This window comes from Rhinolophus hipposideros (assembly GCF_964194185.1).
Source record: "Rhinolophus hipposideros genome assembly, chromosome: 15".
NCBI classification, from domain to species: Eukaryota; Metazoa; Chordata; class Mammalia; order Chiroptera; family Rhinolophidae; genus Rhinolophus; species Rhinolophus hipposideros.
In genome coordinates, this window is record NC_138061.1 from 28932603 (window position 1) to 28945234 (window position 12632).

Genomic DNA, 12632 nt, shown 5'->3' on the forward strand with positions numbered 1-12632 from the left:
GACAGTGTGACCTCTGACCTGAGGGGCAGATTGCATGTCAGTGGGAGATGCTCAGCTTGAACCTTGACTAAGTTTAAGTCGTAAAACAACCAGTTTCCTTCCTAACATAGTTGAAAAAGGACAAGAGATTACAATAAAGGGAACTCATATGAAATTCGGCACTCTTATTGAGGTCAGGGGACATTAGCTTTTGTGTGAGGGAAAGGAGAACTGTGTGTATGTGTGAGAAAGAGAATGAAAGAGAGAGGGAGGGGGATTGCATTATCCCAGGCTGATGTGCCATGGGGACAGGAAGAGGTTTCCCCAGAGTGGACAGGCAGGGTGAGGTCTCTGGGGGCTAGAAGGCCTTCTCCATCATTCCCTTCCTGGATTCTCCCAATGGCAAAATGGTGAGTGCAGAGGTTCCCAAACTTTCTCCTTTCCATCACCTTCATGGCACTCCTAGGCCAAAAGGAATACCTAACAGTTTCATTTATTAAGTAACTGGGTCCAAAAGACTAAATAAGACTTTATGTCCTAACAACTTAATGGCCATCTGGGAAAACAATAAATTATGAATTGAAAAATAAAATTCTTGTTTCTATATTACGTAACCACAGTGACTTCCTAATGGGCTGGTACGCCTGTTGAGCTCTACAAAACTGGGAGTCAGATTGGGCACTGCCACTCACATTTCCTGCTCCACATATATTTTTAATGTGTCTATTTTTTCACCACAATAAACCCTGAAAACCAAGCATTGTAAATGGTCTAATGTTGAAACTGTGAATGACCTATAGCTGGTGGAGTACCAAGATGTTGAGCAGCGCTGTGTTTCCTGGGGCACTGAACACACCTGGGCACAGTGGTTGAAAACACAGGCTTGGAAAGCCAATTGCCCGAATCCAAATCCTGCCTCTACAACTCACTGTGTGACCTTGGGCAAGTTACTTTAGCTTCTATTTCTTCAGTCTTCCCATATACAAAAAGTGTATAATAATAGTACCGACCTCATAAGGTTTTGGTGAGGAGAGTGGGATTAAATGATCTAAAGCACTTAGCACAATAGTCATTGAGCGGACACTGACTGGGTCAGGTCCAGCTCTCGACACTCTATGTGGACTGAAGGACCTACCACATGTCCCCATTTGCAGAGACAGTCTCAGTTCACGAAATTATCGTTAGAACCCTCCTTCGCTCTCAAATTGCCCTGGGTTGCAGGATAAATTATATGGTCAACCTACCTTTGTGTTTATTGGCTCATTCAGTGCTCCTACAAGTTGCAGGCACAGGGATTCAAACCCAGGCATGCTCTCCCCAATGCCCCTGCTCTTAACCACCAGAGCAGTGCTGCGTAACTGGGGGAGACTTTGCACATCACACACACACACCGCCACAGAGACATTTGGTAATGACTGGAGATATTTTGGTTGTCACAACTGGGGGATTGCTACCGGCATCCAGTGGGTAGGGGAGAGGCAGGGATGCTCCTGAACATCCTACATGCACAGGACAGCCCCCCAACAAAGAGTTGTCAAGCCCAACATGCTGATAGGACTGAGCTTGAGAAATCTTGTCCTAGAGGCTATGCCTTCTTGGGATCCCACGAGACTTTACCTCTTACTATCATTCTTTGTTGGGAATTCCCATCAAGTGGCAAAAGTCAGAAATGTTATTTTCCTGATACGGGTTTCACTGAAAACTCTGTATCCCTTTGACCAGCCCACGGGTGAGGTCAGTGTCGTGCTCTGGCCCCAGGTGTGCACAGCTGCCAAACCCCCTTGTTCCATGGGGCTGGACGTGTCGTCATTAGGGTGGACTGATCTCACGTGTTCCTCAGAGACTACATGGCAGGAAACCGTGGGCTGAACCCTCGGTGCAGAGAGCTGTGTTTATTGCTCATGGTCGTTAATTACTATTATTATCATGCTCCTTTGCCTCTTTTACTCTTAGATAAAATGGTAGAAGCAGAAACGAGGATCCACCGAGTGTGAAAATAGACAGTTTAGTTTCTGAGCTAAAGAGGCCACATGCAGGGAGTACTTCTGTGCCTGTTTATTTTATATTTTTAACCAAACAGGAGGAGGGGACTTATTCTGTGTGTGGTTTTCTTACTTTTTCTTTGGAAAATTTTTATAAAGTTTGGATGCAAATGCTTATTGGCCCATTTCTTCCTCTTCAAACCTCTCTGTGAATAGTCTTTCTATCATCTATCTATCTATCTATCTATCTATCTATCTATCTATCTATCTATCTATCTATCTGTCTGTCTGTCTGTCTATACGTATATATATCTACCGGGTTTGAGACATGAGTCCTTGCAGAGATCAGACCATCTCCTTGCAAAATTAGGAGCTATTCTATAGCAGAATGCAGAGGGTGCTCATCTCTGTGTAACGTTTAGAAGTCTCCATCCTGCCTCTGCACCTTTGCTCCTCCATCTTGTCAAGCTGGGTCCCCACCACACCCCCAGGCCAACTGCCCTGAACATTCACAGCTCAGTAACCCCCTCAGCCAGGCCTTGGGGTAAAGGGAGGGCCAGCTTGTACTCTGAGGAAGAAGGCTCCCTGTGCTCCTTTTTCAAAAGGCCCCAGTGTTCCCAGGGAGCAAAAGCATTGAGAGGAGTTCCAGCACATGCAAAAGTGGGGAGGCCGAAGAGAGCCTGGGGAAGGGCAAGTGCTTTCGTATGCTTCCAGCCTGGAATCACCTCTACTGTCCACAGCCTATCTATCAGCCAAAAAAAAGAAATCCAAGAAGAAACTGGAAAATGAAAAAGCTAAACCCAACTGGAATGAGTGATCAGCCACCTGGTTGCGAAGTACCCAGCCACAACTAGTACATGCAATGCTTTGCATAAATTAGAAAAATGTGCCAGCGCTGAGCAGAAAAAGCATTCGGAAAAGGCAGTTCTCCCTCAGGGTGAATGCAGCCTGGGCTGCAGGCTTGGCAAGCAGGGCTTGGCTGGGTCTCAGCTCCCATGTGTGCCCCTCAGGTGGGCGTCCTTTGCAGGGAGCAAGCTGCACATTGATTCGCTGTGTCTCTGCCTTGTGGTATAGGGGCTTGTGGCAGCAAGAACCCTTCTCACTGGACCTTCCTCCCACTTGTTGGTGGTTTCTGCTCAAGCCCTCGAAGGCCACCCCCAGGCCCTGTCACCCTGGGGCACCCGGTGGTCAAGAGTGTGTCCCACCAAGCCAATCATTTGCCTGGGGAATTTCCTCAGCTCATTGTTGTGGGTATGTTGCCGGGGAGATGAAGAGAGGAGAGCAAGGGTCAGCCTTGTAGCAACTGTGCAGACTAAGATGTACAAAGAGGGGCTGACCCCTCATGCTGGACGCCAGGCCTGACCACCATGGTTGGAGTCCTAGTGTGACGAAGGTTGATTGTCTGAGGCAGATAAAGAGGGTGGGGCTAGTTCTAAAGAAGCCCCTGCTTCCCTGAGGGGGTCTTAGGGGCCAATAAGTCAAGCAGGGATGAGCCCCCACCTTTGAGGTAACTTTGGGAAGAAGGAACAGTGAGGAGCAGGTGGACTGGCAGGGCAGGGGAGAATAATAACAGCAATAGTAATAATAACAATAATAATGGCAATTGAACACTTATGTGGTAATTACCATATTCCAGGTACTGTTTTAAACATTTGTTTGTATTAACTCATCTAATCTTCATAACAAGCCTATGAGGTACTGTGGGGGTTATAATAAAACAGAGCTGCAAACTTTTTGACACGCTTCCCTTCAAAAGGTCGAGCCTAATTCACGTCCCCTTAACTGTGGTCTGGACTTATTTTTATCAAACGAGTAAATGTAGCAGAAGTGATGTGATGTGACTTCACAGGCTAGGTCACACAAAGGATATAGTTTCAGTCTGGCTCTCCCTCTGGTATCACTTGTAGGTAGTAACCACCATCTTGTGAGGATACCCAAGCACCCTCTACATTGCTTCTAAGACAGGGAGAAACTGAGGCACCTGCCAACTGCTAGCACCAATTTGCCAGCCACACACATGAGTGAGCCACCTTGGAAACAAATCATCCAGCCCTAACTGAGCCTTCAGATGACTGCAGACCTCGCCCCCATCTGACTGAACCTCTTGAGAAACCTCATGACAGAGTCACCCAGCTAGGCGGCTCCTGAATACCTGACCCACAGAAACTGAGAGATAATAAATGCTTATTGCTGTTTTAAGCCACTAAGTTTTGGGATAATTTGTTTCACAGCGAAAGGTAATGAATGCAATTTGATACTCTTATTATCCCCATTTTACAGATGTGGAAACAGAGCATAGAGATGGCATGGACTTTGGCTAAGGTCCTAGTAAGTGTGACCTGAAACCTGGCTGTCTGGCTCCCAGGCCCAAGCTCTTAACCCCCACAGTGAACATGTCGACTCAAAATCATAAGAAAACTTAGGACTGTATAGGAGATAAGACTAAGGGTCTTCAGCAATGGTCCCTATAGGTTGACTGTTCTTGGGTCCTGAACCATTTTATCAGAGGGCTCTAGTTTTCCTGTCCAAGCTGTGAGTTACCAGGAGCCTTTCCAAAGCATTTGTTTTTCTGCTTAAATTGGCCAGAATTAGTTCCTTTTGCCAGTCACCAAGATGCCTAATCGATGGAAGACCCACACTTCCCAAGTCCTGTTGTTTTAAAGATGGCCTTATTTTAATGGCTGTCAGACTGCCTCTAAGACAGGAGCTTAAACTCATAAAAGGTATCCTTTTGTTCCATTCTCCCAAGGAAAAAGGCAATAAAGCCTTCAAATACAAAATTTTAAATTCAGACAGGAAATCAGTGCAGGTATGGTCCATTTCTATTTAAGTGGCAACTTTTCTCTGGCTCCATCTCGGCCAGGAGCCAGCCTACTAAGGAAAGCAGTCCATTCAGGACACACCGATAGAGCACGTCCCGCACGCCAGAATCCAAGCTCAGCCCTAGAAACATGAGGACAGGAGGTGAGTGACGCCAGCACAAGCCCAGAAGAGCCTTCAGCAATACAAGCTGTGGCTTCACTGAAATTCTGCTTGTCCCAAGGAGACCATTGGCCAAGGTCTTACACAGTATGTTGCACGATTCCTCTTGCATCATTTTTTATTTTAATTTATTCGTTCTATGTTTCTGATTACAAAACAGGAAGATTTGGAAAAGCAAGAAATAATTCAGAGAAAATAAACATAACTGTTTATTTCATTTTCATCAAAGACAACCCCATGGGATTTTGCTGTATAGCCTTCTGGTGTTTTGTTTTTGTTTTTGCTTTTGTTATAATTGTTGTTTTCGTGCATCTGAGGCTGTCTGTAGGCATATGGGTGTTTTACAAATCAGGGGGCATGGCTCACACACTATTTTGTAATATGCATTAAAATTTTTTTTCTGGGACGTTACTTTTTAATCTTGACCTTTAGTTCCCCCAACGTCCATGATGTAGTTAGTCCATCTCTTATTGCCCAGGGCTTGGCTGCAAGGGAAGGACATACCTATAAGTCTCCAGCGATGGCTCCCAGAGACCAGTCCTTGCTTTAGTCTCCACTGCTCTAATGTGAAATGAGAAAAATATAGACCACATAGTTTTTTACAAGGCTAAATACATCACGTCTTTTTATTTTAGGACCGTGTTTGTGGCAGTCATTTACAAAAAAAAAGAAAATCGTATGTAAAAAAGTTGAGATCCTACATGACAGTGAGATTTATAATAGGAAAAAAAAATTATCCTGACCTGTGCTGTCCTGAAGGCCAGGCACTCCAGCTCTAGGCCTCCAGGAGACCTCAGTCAGGGCACGCCATCCTGGGTCCTGGCAAATGGGACACGTGGACTTATACAAGAAAAGGCTTCTGCAATTAAAAACCCTCTCATGTTCATGCTCTCATCTCATCCTGAGGACAACTCTCCAGACAAGTGGTATATAGGCACCTGTTTTACAGATGAAGCCGCAGAAGAGCTCACCATCACAAAGGGACAGGATCCAGCTCCCATGGCCTGTTAGGCCCCAATCTAGCAGACCCTTATCCCAGTGAACTTGGAGGGGCTCTTCTCTGAACTGTAGCTTTGAGGTGACGCTGAGTCCCACACAGAGTAAAGTTGTAGAATCCGACTTGGTGGGAACATTCTGGAATCCCACCCCAGGAGCCACATTGCTACAACGCATGTAAATGGCCAGAAACCCAGGTCTGGGGATTGCTGTTGCTGCTGCTCATCCCTTCCCCCGCGGGGCTGTGTGCTTAACCACTCTGCGGCTGCCTGCAGAGGTGCAGGCTCTGGGGAGGGTCCTGACAGGAGCAACCACGAGCCCAACAATGGACATTTGCTGGAAATGCCTGATCATTTGGGTGGCAGCCTCCAAGGTTTGATTCCTGGTTCTGTAGCTCACAGGCTGTGCTCCCTTGGAGCAAATGACATCATTTCTCTAGACCTCTGTTTCCTCACCTATAACATGGAATTAATAATACCTCCCTCACAGACTTGTGCAAGATAATGAATGCCAGGCCTTAGCACAGTGGACGGACGTAGTAAATGCAAAGTTGTGTTATTATTTTGGCACCTGACACATAGTGGATGCTTAAAAATTTTTAAAAATAGTTGAGTAAATAGACGAATGAAAAGGAAATTTTGAGGTTCTGTGTGTCTTCTAGATCTCTCTCTCTGCTATCTCAGGCATGGTCCTTTGGGAACCTGCTGTGAAAACGTGTGGACAGCCAGAAGGGGAGAAGCGAGCCATCACCATACTAGTATTCTCCCCCAACAACCCCTCCACTCCCAAACACACATACAAAGAGATAGAGAAAATTAAAAAGCAGGGCTAGAGGAAATGGTATACAAAAGAAGTAAATTTTGAGGGGAGAAGGATAATTGGGTATGGGATATATTCTAGGCATGGAGTGCTTCCTTTCCTGGAAAATAGGAGCCCAGGTGATGTAGGTCACAAAAAAGGAGAAAAGACATGTCAGAGAAAGGGGGAACCCAGTGAGGGCCCACATCACCAAAGCCTGGACCCTGCTAAGGGGCTGGGAAGATGCACTAGGTCCTGAATGGCATACTCTGTGGTCCCCTTCCTCTGTGTTGCACATGTTCACCAGCCAACAAGCAGCCAAAGCGTGGCCTCCCAAAAAGGGCTTCAGGGGACAATGACAGCACTGGGGCCCTCAGAGCCTATGGAACTGGGTTTATGGGCGTACTGTAATGGAAAGGGTGCTGGAAAGCCCAGCTCAGGAGCTGTGTGCCCCTGGGCACAGCCAGTGACCACTTGGGGCTCAACTCCTTCTCTCACAAATGAAAATGTTGGACAAAATAATGTCTAGAAAATCTGCCCGCCAGGGTCTGGTAGAAGAGTCTGGGGAGGCCTTGCAAAGCTGCTCCGCACTGCCCCCTGGTGGCATTTGGCTACAGAGACCATCATCCCTGGAAGTTAGGGTGTCTTTTGGTCCAGCCATCTAGCCAGCCACCAACCGTCTTTCCTTCTTCTCATTCAAAAACACTGATAAACACTCTGCCAGTTGTTGAGGACTCCGTAGCAAATGACATATTGTCCCTGTCCTAAAGGGAAACTCATAAAACAAAGATAAATATGGGACCGTAAAGTAAATATTTCAAAGGGGTCTTGGACAAAATGTCGTGGGAGATAGAAGAAGCAAAATGTCGTGCTTCTCCTGGGAGACCCAAGCAGAATGCATAGAGGAGCTGGTCAGTCATTCAACAGACAAGCACTGAGTGACATAGAGAAATTAGTTGTGGGAGAGCGGGGACCAATGCAAACACAGGTAGTGCATGGAAATCACTAGAAGGGGAAGGGGAGACTTGGGAAAGCTGAGGAAGAAGAGCTTCGTTCTCCACCCATAGTTTCACCTCCCCTTGTCCAGGCCTGTGGGGCTTCTATCAGGCACTGTCACCTGGTAGTGTGGGGCAGAGAACTGCTCTGGGGCATTGCCCTTGATCTGCTTTCTGGTCTTTTCTAAAGGAGAAATGCATTAGAGCAGCTTTTCAACTCTCTCCTGAAAAATGGGGTTTCATCTGGGACAAGACTTAAAAAAGAAATTCCTGCTGTCCTTGCATCCTGAGTTGGAAGGCTGAATTCATCGTTAGGGCTGCTTTAATAGGCCTTTGTTTCTGCAGAGGGAAAACCAGAGTTGAGTCCTAAGGGGAGACGATGTCACAAATGAGAGCCAATTTCTCTGTGCATTAGGGACAGTGTCTTTCCCCAATGGGCCTGGTCTGTCTCTGAGAAGTGTGTCAGCTCTTTATTTCAGAAGGAAGGGAATTAAAAGATCTTAGTCCACATCTGGCGGGGGTGGGGGAGGCAATAATTACCTGCAGGAATAGAGCCCCACAGAGCAGAAGTGACCAGATGGTACTTGGAGCTGCCATCTGAACTCTGAGGGGCCGAGTGACACCCAAATAAGGAGGCTGGGCTCCTGCTGCTGGTGGGGCTTGCATGATGGTACGGATTTTTACTGATGAAAAAGCACCCTGGAAATGGCACCTTGAGACGTGGATTATATGCCTATTTGATACACATACATACAATATACAAACACTGCTGGGGGATGTGTACGTATTTGATGGATGCCCTTTGAACCCCATTCTGCGACTGGGAAATGGCCAACATTGTAGGTCCTGCCTCCCCAAGGTCAAAGGCTTGATACAGGCTTTCCCAGCCCCCTTGCAACAGTGTCTGTACCTTAGGCTTAGCCAATCAGACACCCATGACAGACTTGGCCTGCAGGTGAGGACATGAGGAAGCTGGGGCTGCATAGAATCCATTTTGGGGTAAGGGTTTAGGGCACCGTTGTGGGTTTCTGGCATCCAATGACCAACACAACGGTGTGAGTTGAGCAGTGTCCGTGCCCTGGAGTGCACTCCACTGGAGCAGCACCCACAGTGAGAACATTTTTCCAGACTGAGACATCGTGACTGATTTTCTGACCCTCCCCTCAGAGACCGTGTGATTTACATAATGCCCTTTTCTGTTTAATCCAGTAGAATGAGTTTGTATATGAATTTTGCTCCTTCTGTGCTAATGTTTTTCTTAACCTCAGAGCCCTCTGGCCTGGCTTTGTCAGAGTCCCAACCCTCTGGAAAAACAAGCAGTCTTAACTGAGCATTTTCTGGGTGCAGGCACCGTACCCTTTCTTTCTATAACCAATGCAAGAATGAAGTTGTAAGGCCTCGCTATGCTAACTTTCTCCCAGTTTACTTACCCTCTCTCTAAACTGCATTGCAAAATCAGCCATTTCTGTCCTGCCAACCACTTCACCTACCCTTTCTCCTCCTCTCTCGCAATTCCTGCTCTTTCTGACAATTGCCAACAAAACGTTTTTCCACAGCTCAGCATCACCTGGCATGGAAGAGGAACCTTGAGGGAGTAAGTATGTCAGAAAAGCTGGGTATCGGTGACTCCCACAGCAAAGAGATGGGGGCTAGGGCTTGCTGCTAGGCCTGACCATGAATTAAGAAATAGCAACTCTGAATTCCTGGGGGAAGTTGCTGACACAGAGCTTTCTCTTTTCTCATAACTTGCATTATAGGAACCTAGTCTCTATATTTTTATGCAAGGAACAGTCTTTTTCTTTTGTTTTGGGGGAGTGGGGAATGAGATTTTTCTGAATTCAGTTTTTCCTAACTCCTTCAAAATAATAGGTAGCGTTAATGGACCTTCATTATGTGACAAACACTTGATGTGCATTGACTCATTTAAATCTTGCAACAAGCTCTGTAAAATGTGAGCAGCACCTTTAGCTTTAATGTCTTCATTTTACAGGTGAGAAAACGGAGATAGGAGAGTATAATTGTCAGGAGTCTTGGTTACGACAAACAGGAATTCAACTCAAAATTATACAAACAAAAAAGAAGGAGAAGGAGGGGAAAAGGAGAGGAGGAGGGGGTACTGCATAGAGGGGGAGGGGGAGGGGAGAAGAAGGATGAACAAAGGAAAAATGAAATGTACTGGCTTAGACGAGCAAAAAGTCCAGTAGGTGGATCTATCGTGAGGCACACCAGAAGCCAGGTACCCAAACAACGTGTCCGGGCGTCTGTCTTTGCTTTTTGATTCTTTTTTCTCATTGGCTTTGGTTCAGGCATCCATCAGTCGCCTACTGGGATCACAGAGGCCACAGCAGCTCTTGCCTACTTCCTACCAATTCAGCAGGCTTTTCTAACACTTTGGGCAGAATTCCCAAAGATGGCTCTCATTGGCTGGGTTGGGGCCGTAGGCCCATCCCGGCAGTCTGCACTGAGACTGAGGGAGGGCGGGTTCCACGGAGAAAATCAGAGCGCTGAGACCAAAGACAAAGACAGGGGAAGGGATTTGGAGTAGGCTAAAACAACAGGGGGGTAGGCTGGCTTAATCACAACAGGAGATTAAGTAATGTAGAAGTATTCATAGTAGCTGCACTCATTTCACTGGGCACCAGTGTCCATGTCCGTAAAATAGAGATCAGTCCTGAGCCTGGTCTGCCTGTTTGCCTGACAGGCTACAAAAGACCAAAAGAGAAATGGATGTGAAGGTCCTTTTTCAGAGGGAAGCCTTTGCAGACACACCAGAGATTCTTCTCATTTGCTCATTAAATTTTGTCCATTGTGGTAGCCAGTCTCCCAGACAATCCTGAGGAAGGATGCTTCCTGGTATTCATTCCCTTGTGTGTAGTCCTCTCCCCTGGAATCTAAGCTGGTCCGTTGCCCCATTTTTTGAGGACTAGAATGCAGTAGCCTTATATTTGCATTAACACTGTGATTTTCAAAACATTATCATATCTGCACTCTCATTTTGTTGTGTGACTTCTGTAGCTAGGCCACAAGTCTCTGACTGAAACTCTACAAGAGACTCCAAAGGAGAACCACTCAGCTGGCCCCATTGATCACAAAAGCATGAGAGGTGGTAATAAATGTTTGTTTTAAGCCATTGGGTTTGGGGCTGTGTTGCTACACAGTAATGGATGAGCTAAATACCTGCCACATTTTCTTCCCATACCCTGAATCTGGGAGCAAGTCCAAATCTTGATGGTTAAAAGTTGTTGTCTTTGAACAAGACGACCTAGTTCTCAACTTTTGTCACTACCCTCTTAACAACTATATGATCTTGGGTAAATTATTAAACTCTCTGAGCCTTATTCTGCCAATCAGTAGCCAGTGGGTATAACAGTACCTACCTTATGGCACTGTTGAGAGGATCAAATTAGATAACGCACACTGAGTCCTTAGCATCATGTCTGGTACGTAATCCTCAATACATTTCAACTATAATGGTGGTGATAACCCCGGCTGATAAAGTGCCTCACTTATTCGGCTTCCTTAATTAAATTTCTTAAGGAGTATTTATCAAACTACCCAATGTTTTTTACCCACTGCCTTAGCCCCCATTACTGTGAAGCATTCTCTGGGCATGCAAAGAACACTTCAATGCTTCCAGTCTTCTTTAAAGTCCTAAAGCCAGACTGAAGGTATTCTAAGTGGGTTTCCAGAAGTTTCCTTAAAGAAATGTTTTACATATGTTGATGTCACTGTACAAATATTTACTTGATTTATGGCCACATTCTTGAAGTCTGCTGTGTAGTTGCTTTTGCACCCATGTTTGTTTAAAGGTTGAATCATACTTCTTGTTCCTCAATTCTACTGGAAATTGTAAAGATAAGAGCCAGGTATTTCTTAAAGACTGTCAAATAGTTGAAATCATTGTTTCTAATAGGTCCTCATTTGCTAGCTCTAAAAACATCTATTATGTACCTACTACATGCCAGACCCCAATCAAGGCATGAGAGATGGGAAGGGAAGATAACTTTTGACCTGAAGAAGCTTCCAGTCTGTTGGGGGTGGTGTGGGTGAGGGGGAGTGACAGGCGAGTGAAAGATTATTATATTATTCAGAGAATAGGGCTGTGGAAGTAAAAGGCATAAAAATCAAGGAAGGGGCAGCCAGTTGGCTCGGTGGTTAGAGTGTGTCAAGCGAGGTGGCATGCAGCGTCTCTGCTTCCACTCCCCACATAAGAACGCAGGATATGGTGAGGCCAAAAAGGAACACCCACGGAGCCATAAGTAGGGGAGTTATATCACTATATTCTCGCTGGCGGCTGGGTTGGAGACACAGGAAGCAGGAGCCACACTGTTCGCAACCCTCACTGCACCGCTTGCAGGCTCAGCCACCATCTTCTCGTTAGCCCCCATTTTGCTGCTAGTGTAGCCACGGCAGTTATATTAGTGACCAATGGCTCACTGGTTACAGCTGATGGCCAACTAGCCACAGCTGATGGCCATCCAATCACAGTTGATGGCCATTTACTACCTGAACCAGCACCTTTCCATGTGAGGCCGAGAGCCTGGAAACTGCATTCCTGGCTCTGTCCCCACAGAGTGCATTGCTCATAATACCAAGATCGCCAGTTCCACTCCCACATGGGCCAGTGGGCTGCGCCCTCCACAACTAGATTGAAAACAATGGCTTGAGCTTGGAGCTGAGCCACCGGTGGGGGGCCAGTTGACTCAGTGGTTAGAGCGCAGTGCTCATAACACCAAGGTCACCGGTTCCATTCCCACATGGGCAGGGAGCTGCGCCCTCCAAAACAACGACTTGACATGGAGTGATGTGTCCTGGAAAAACACACTCTTCCCCAATATTCCCCAATAAAAATAAAAATAAAAAAAATCAAGGAAGCCCAAGAACATTTCCTGCCAGATCT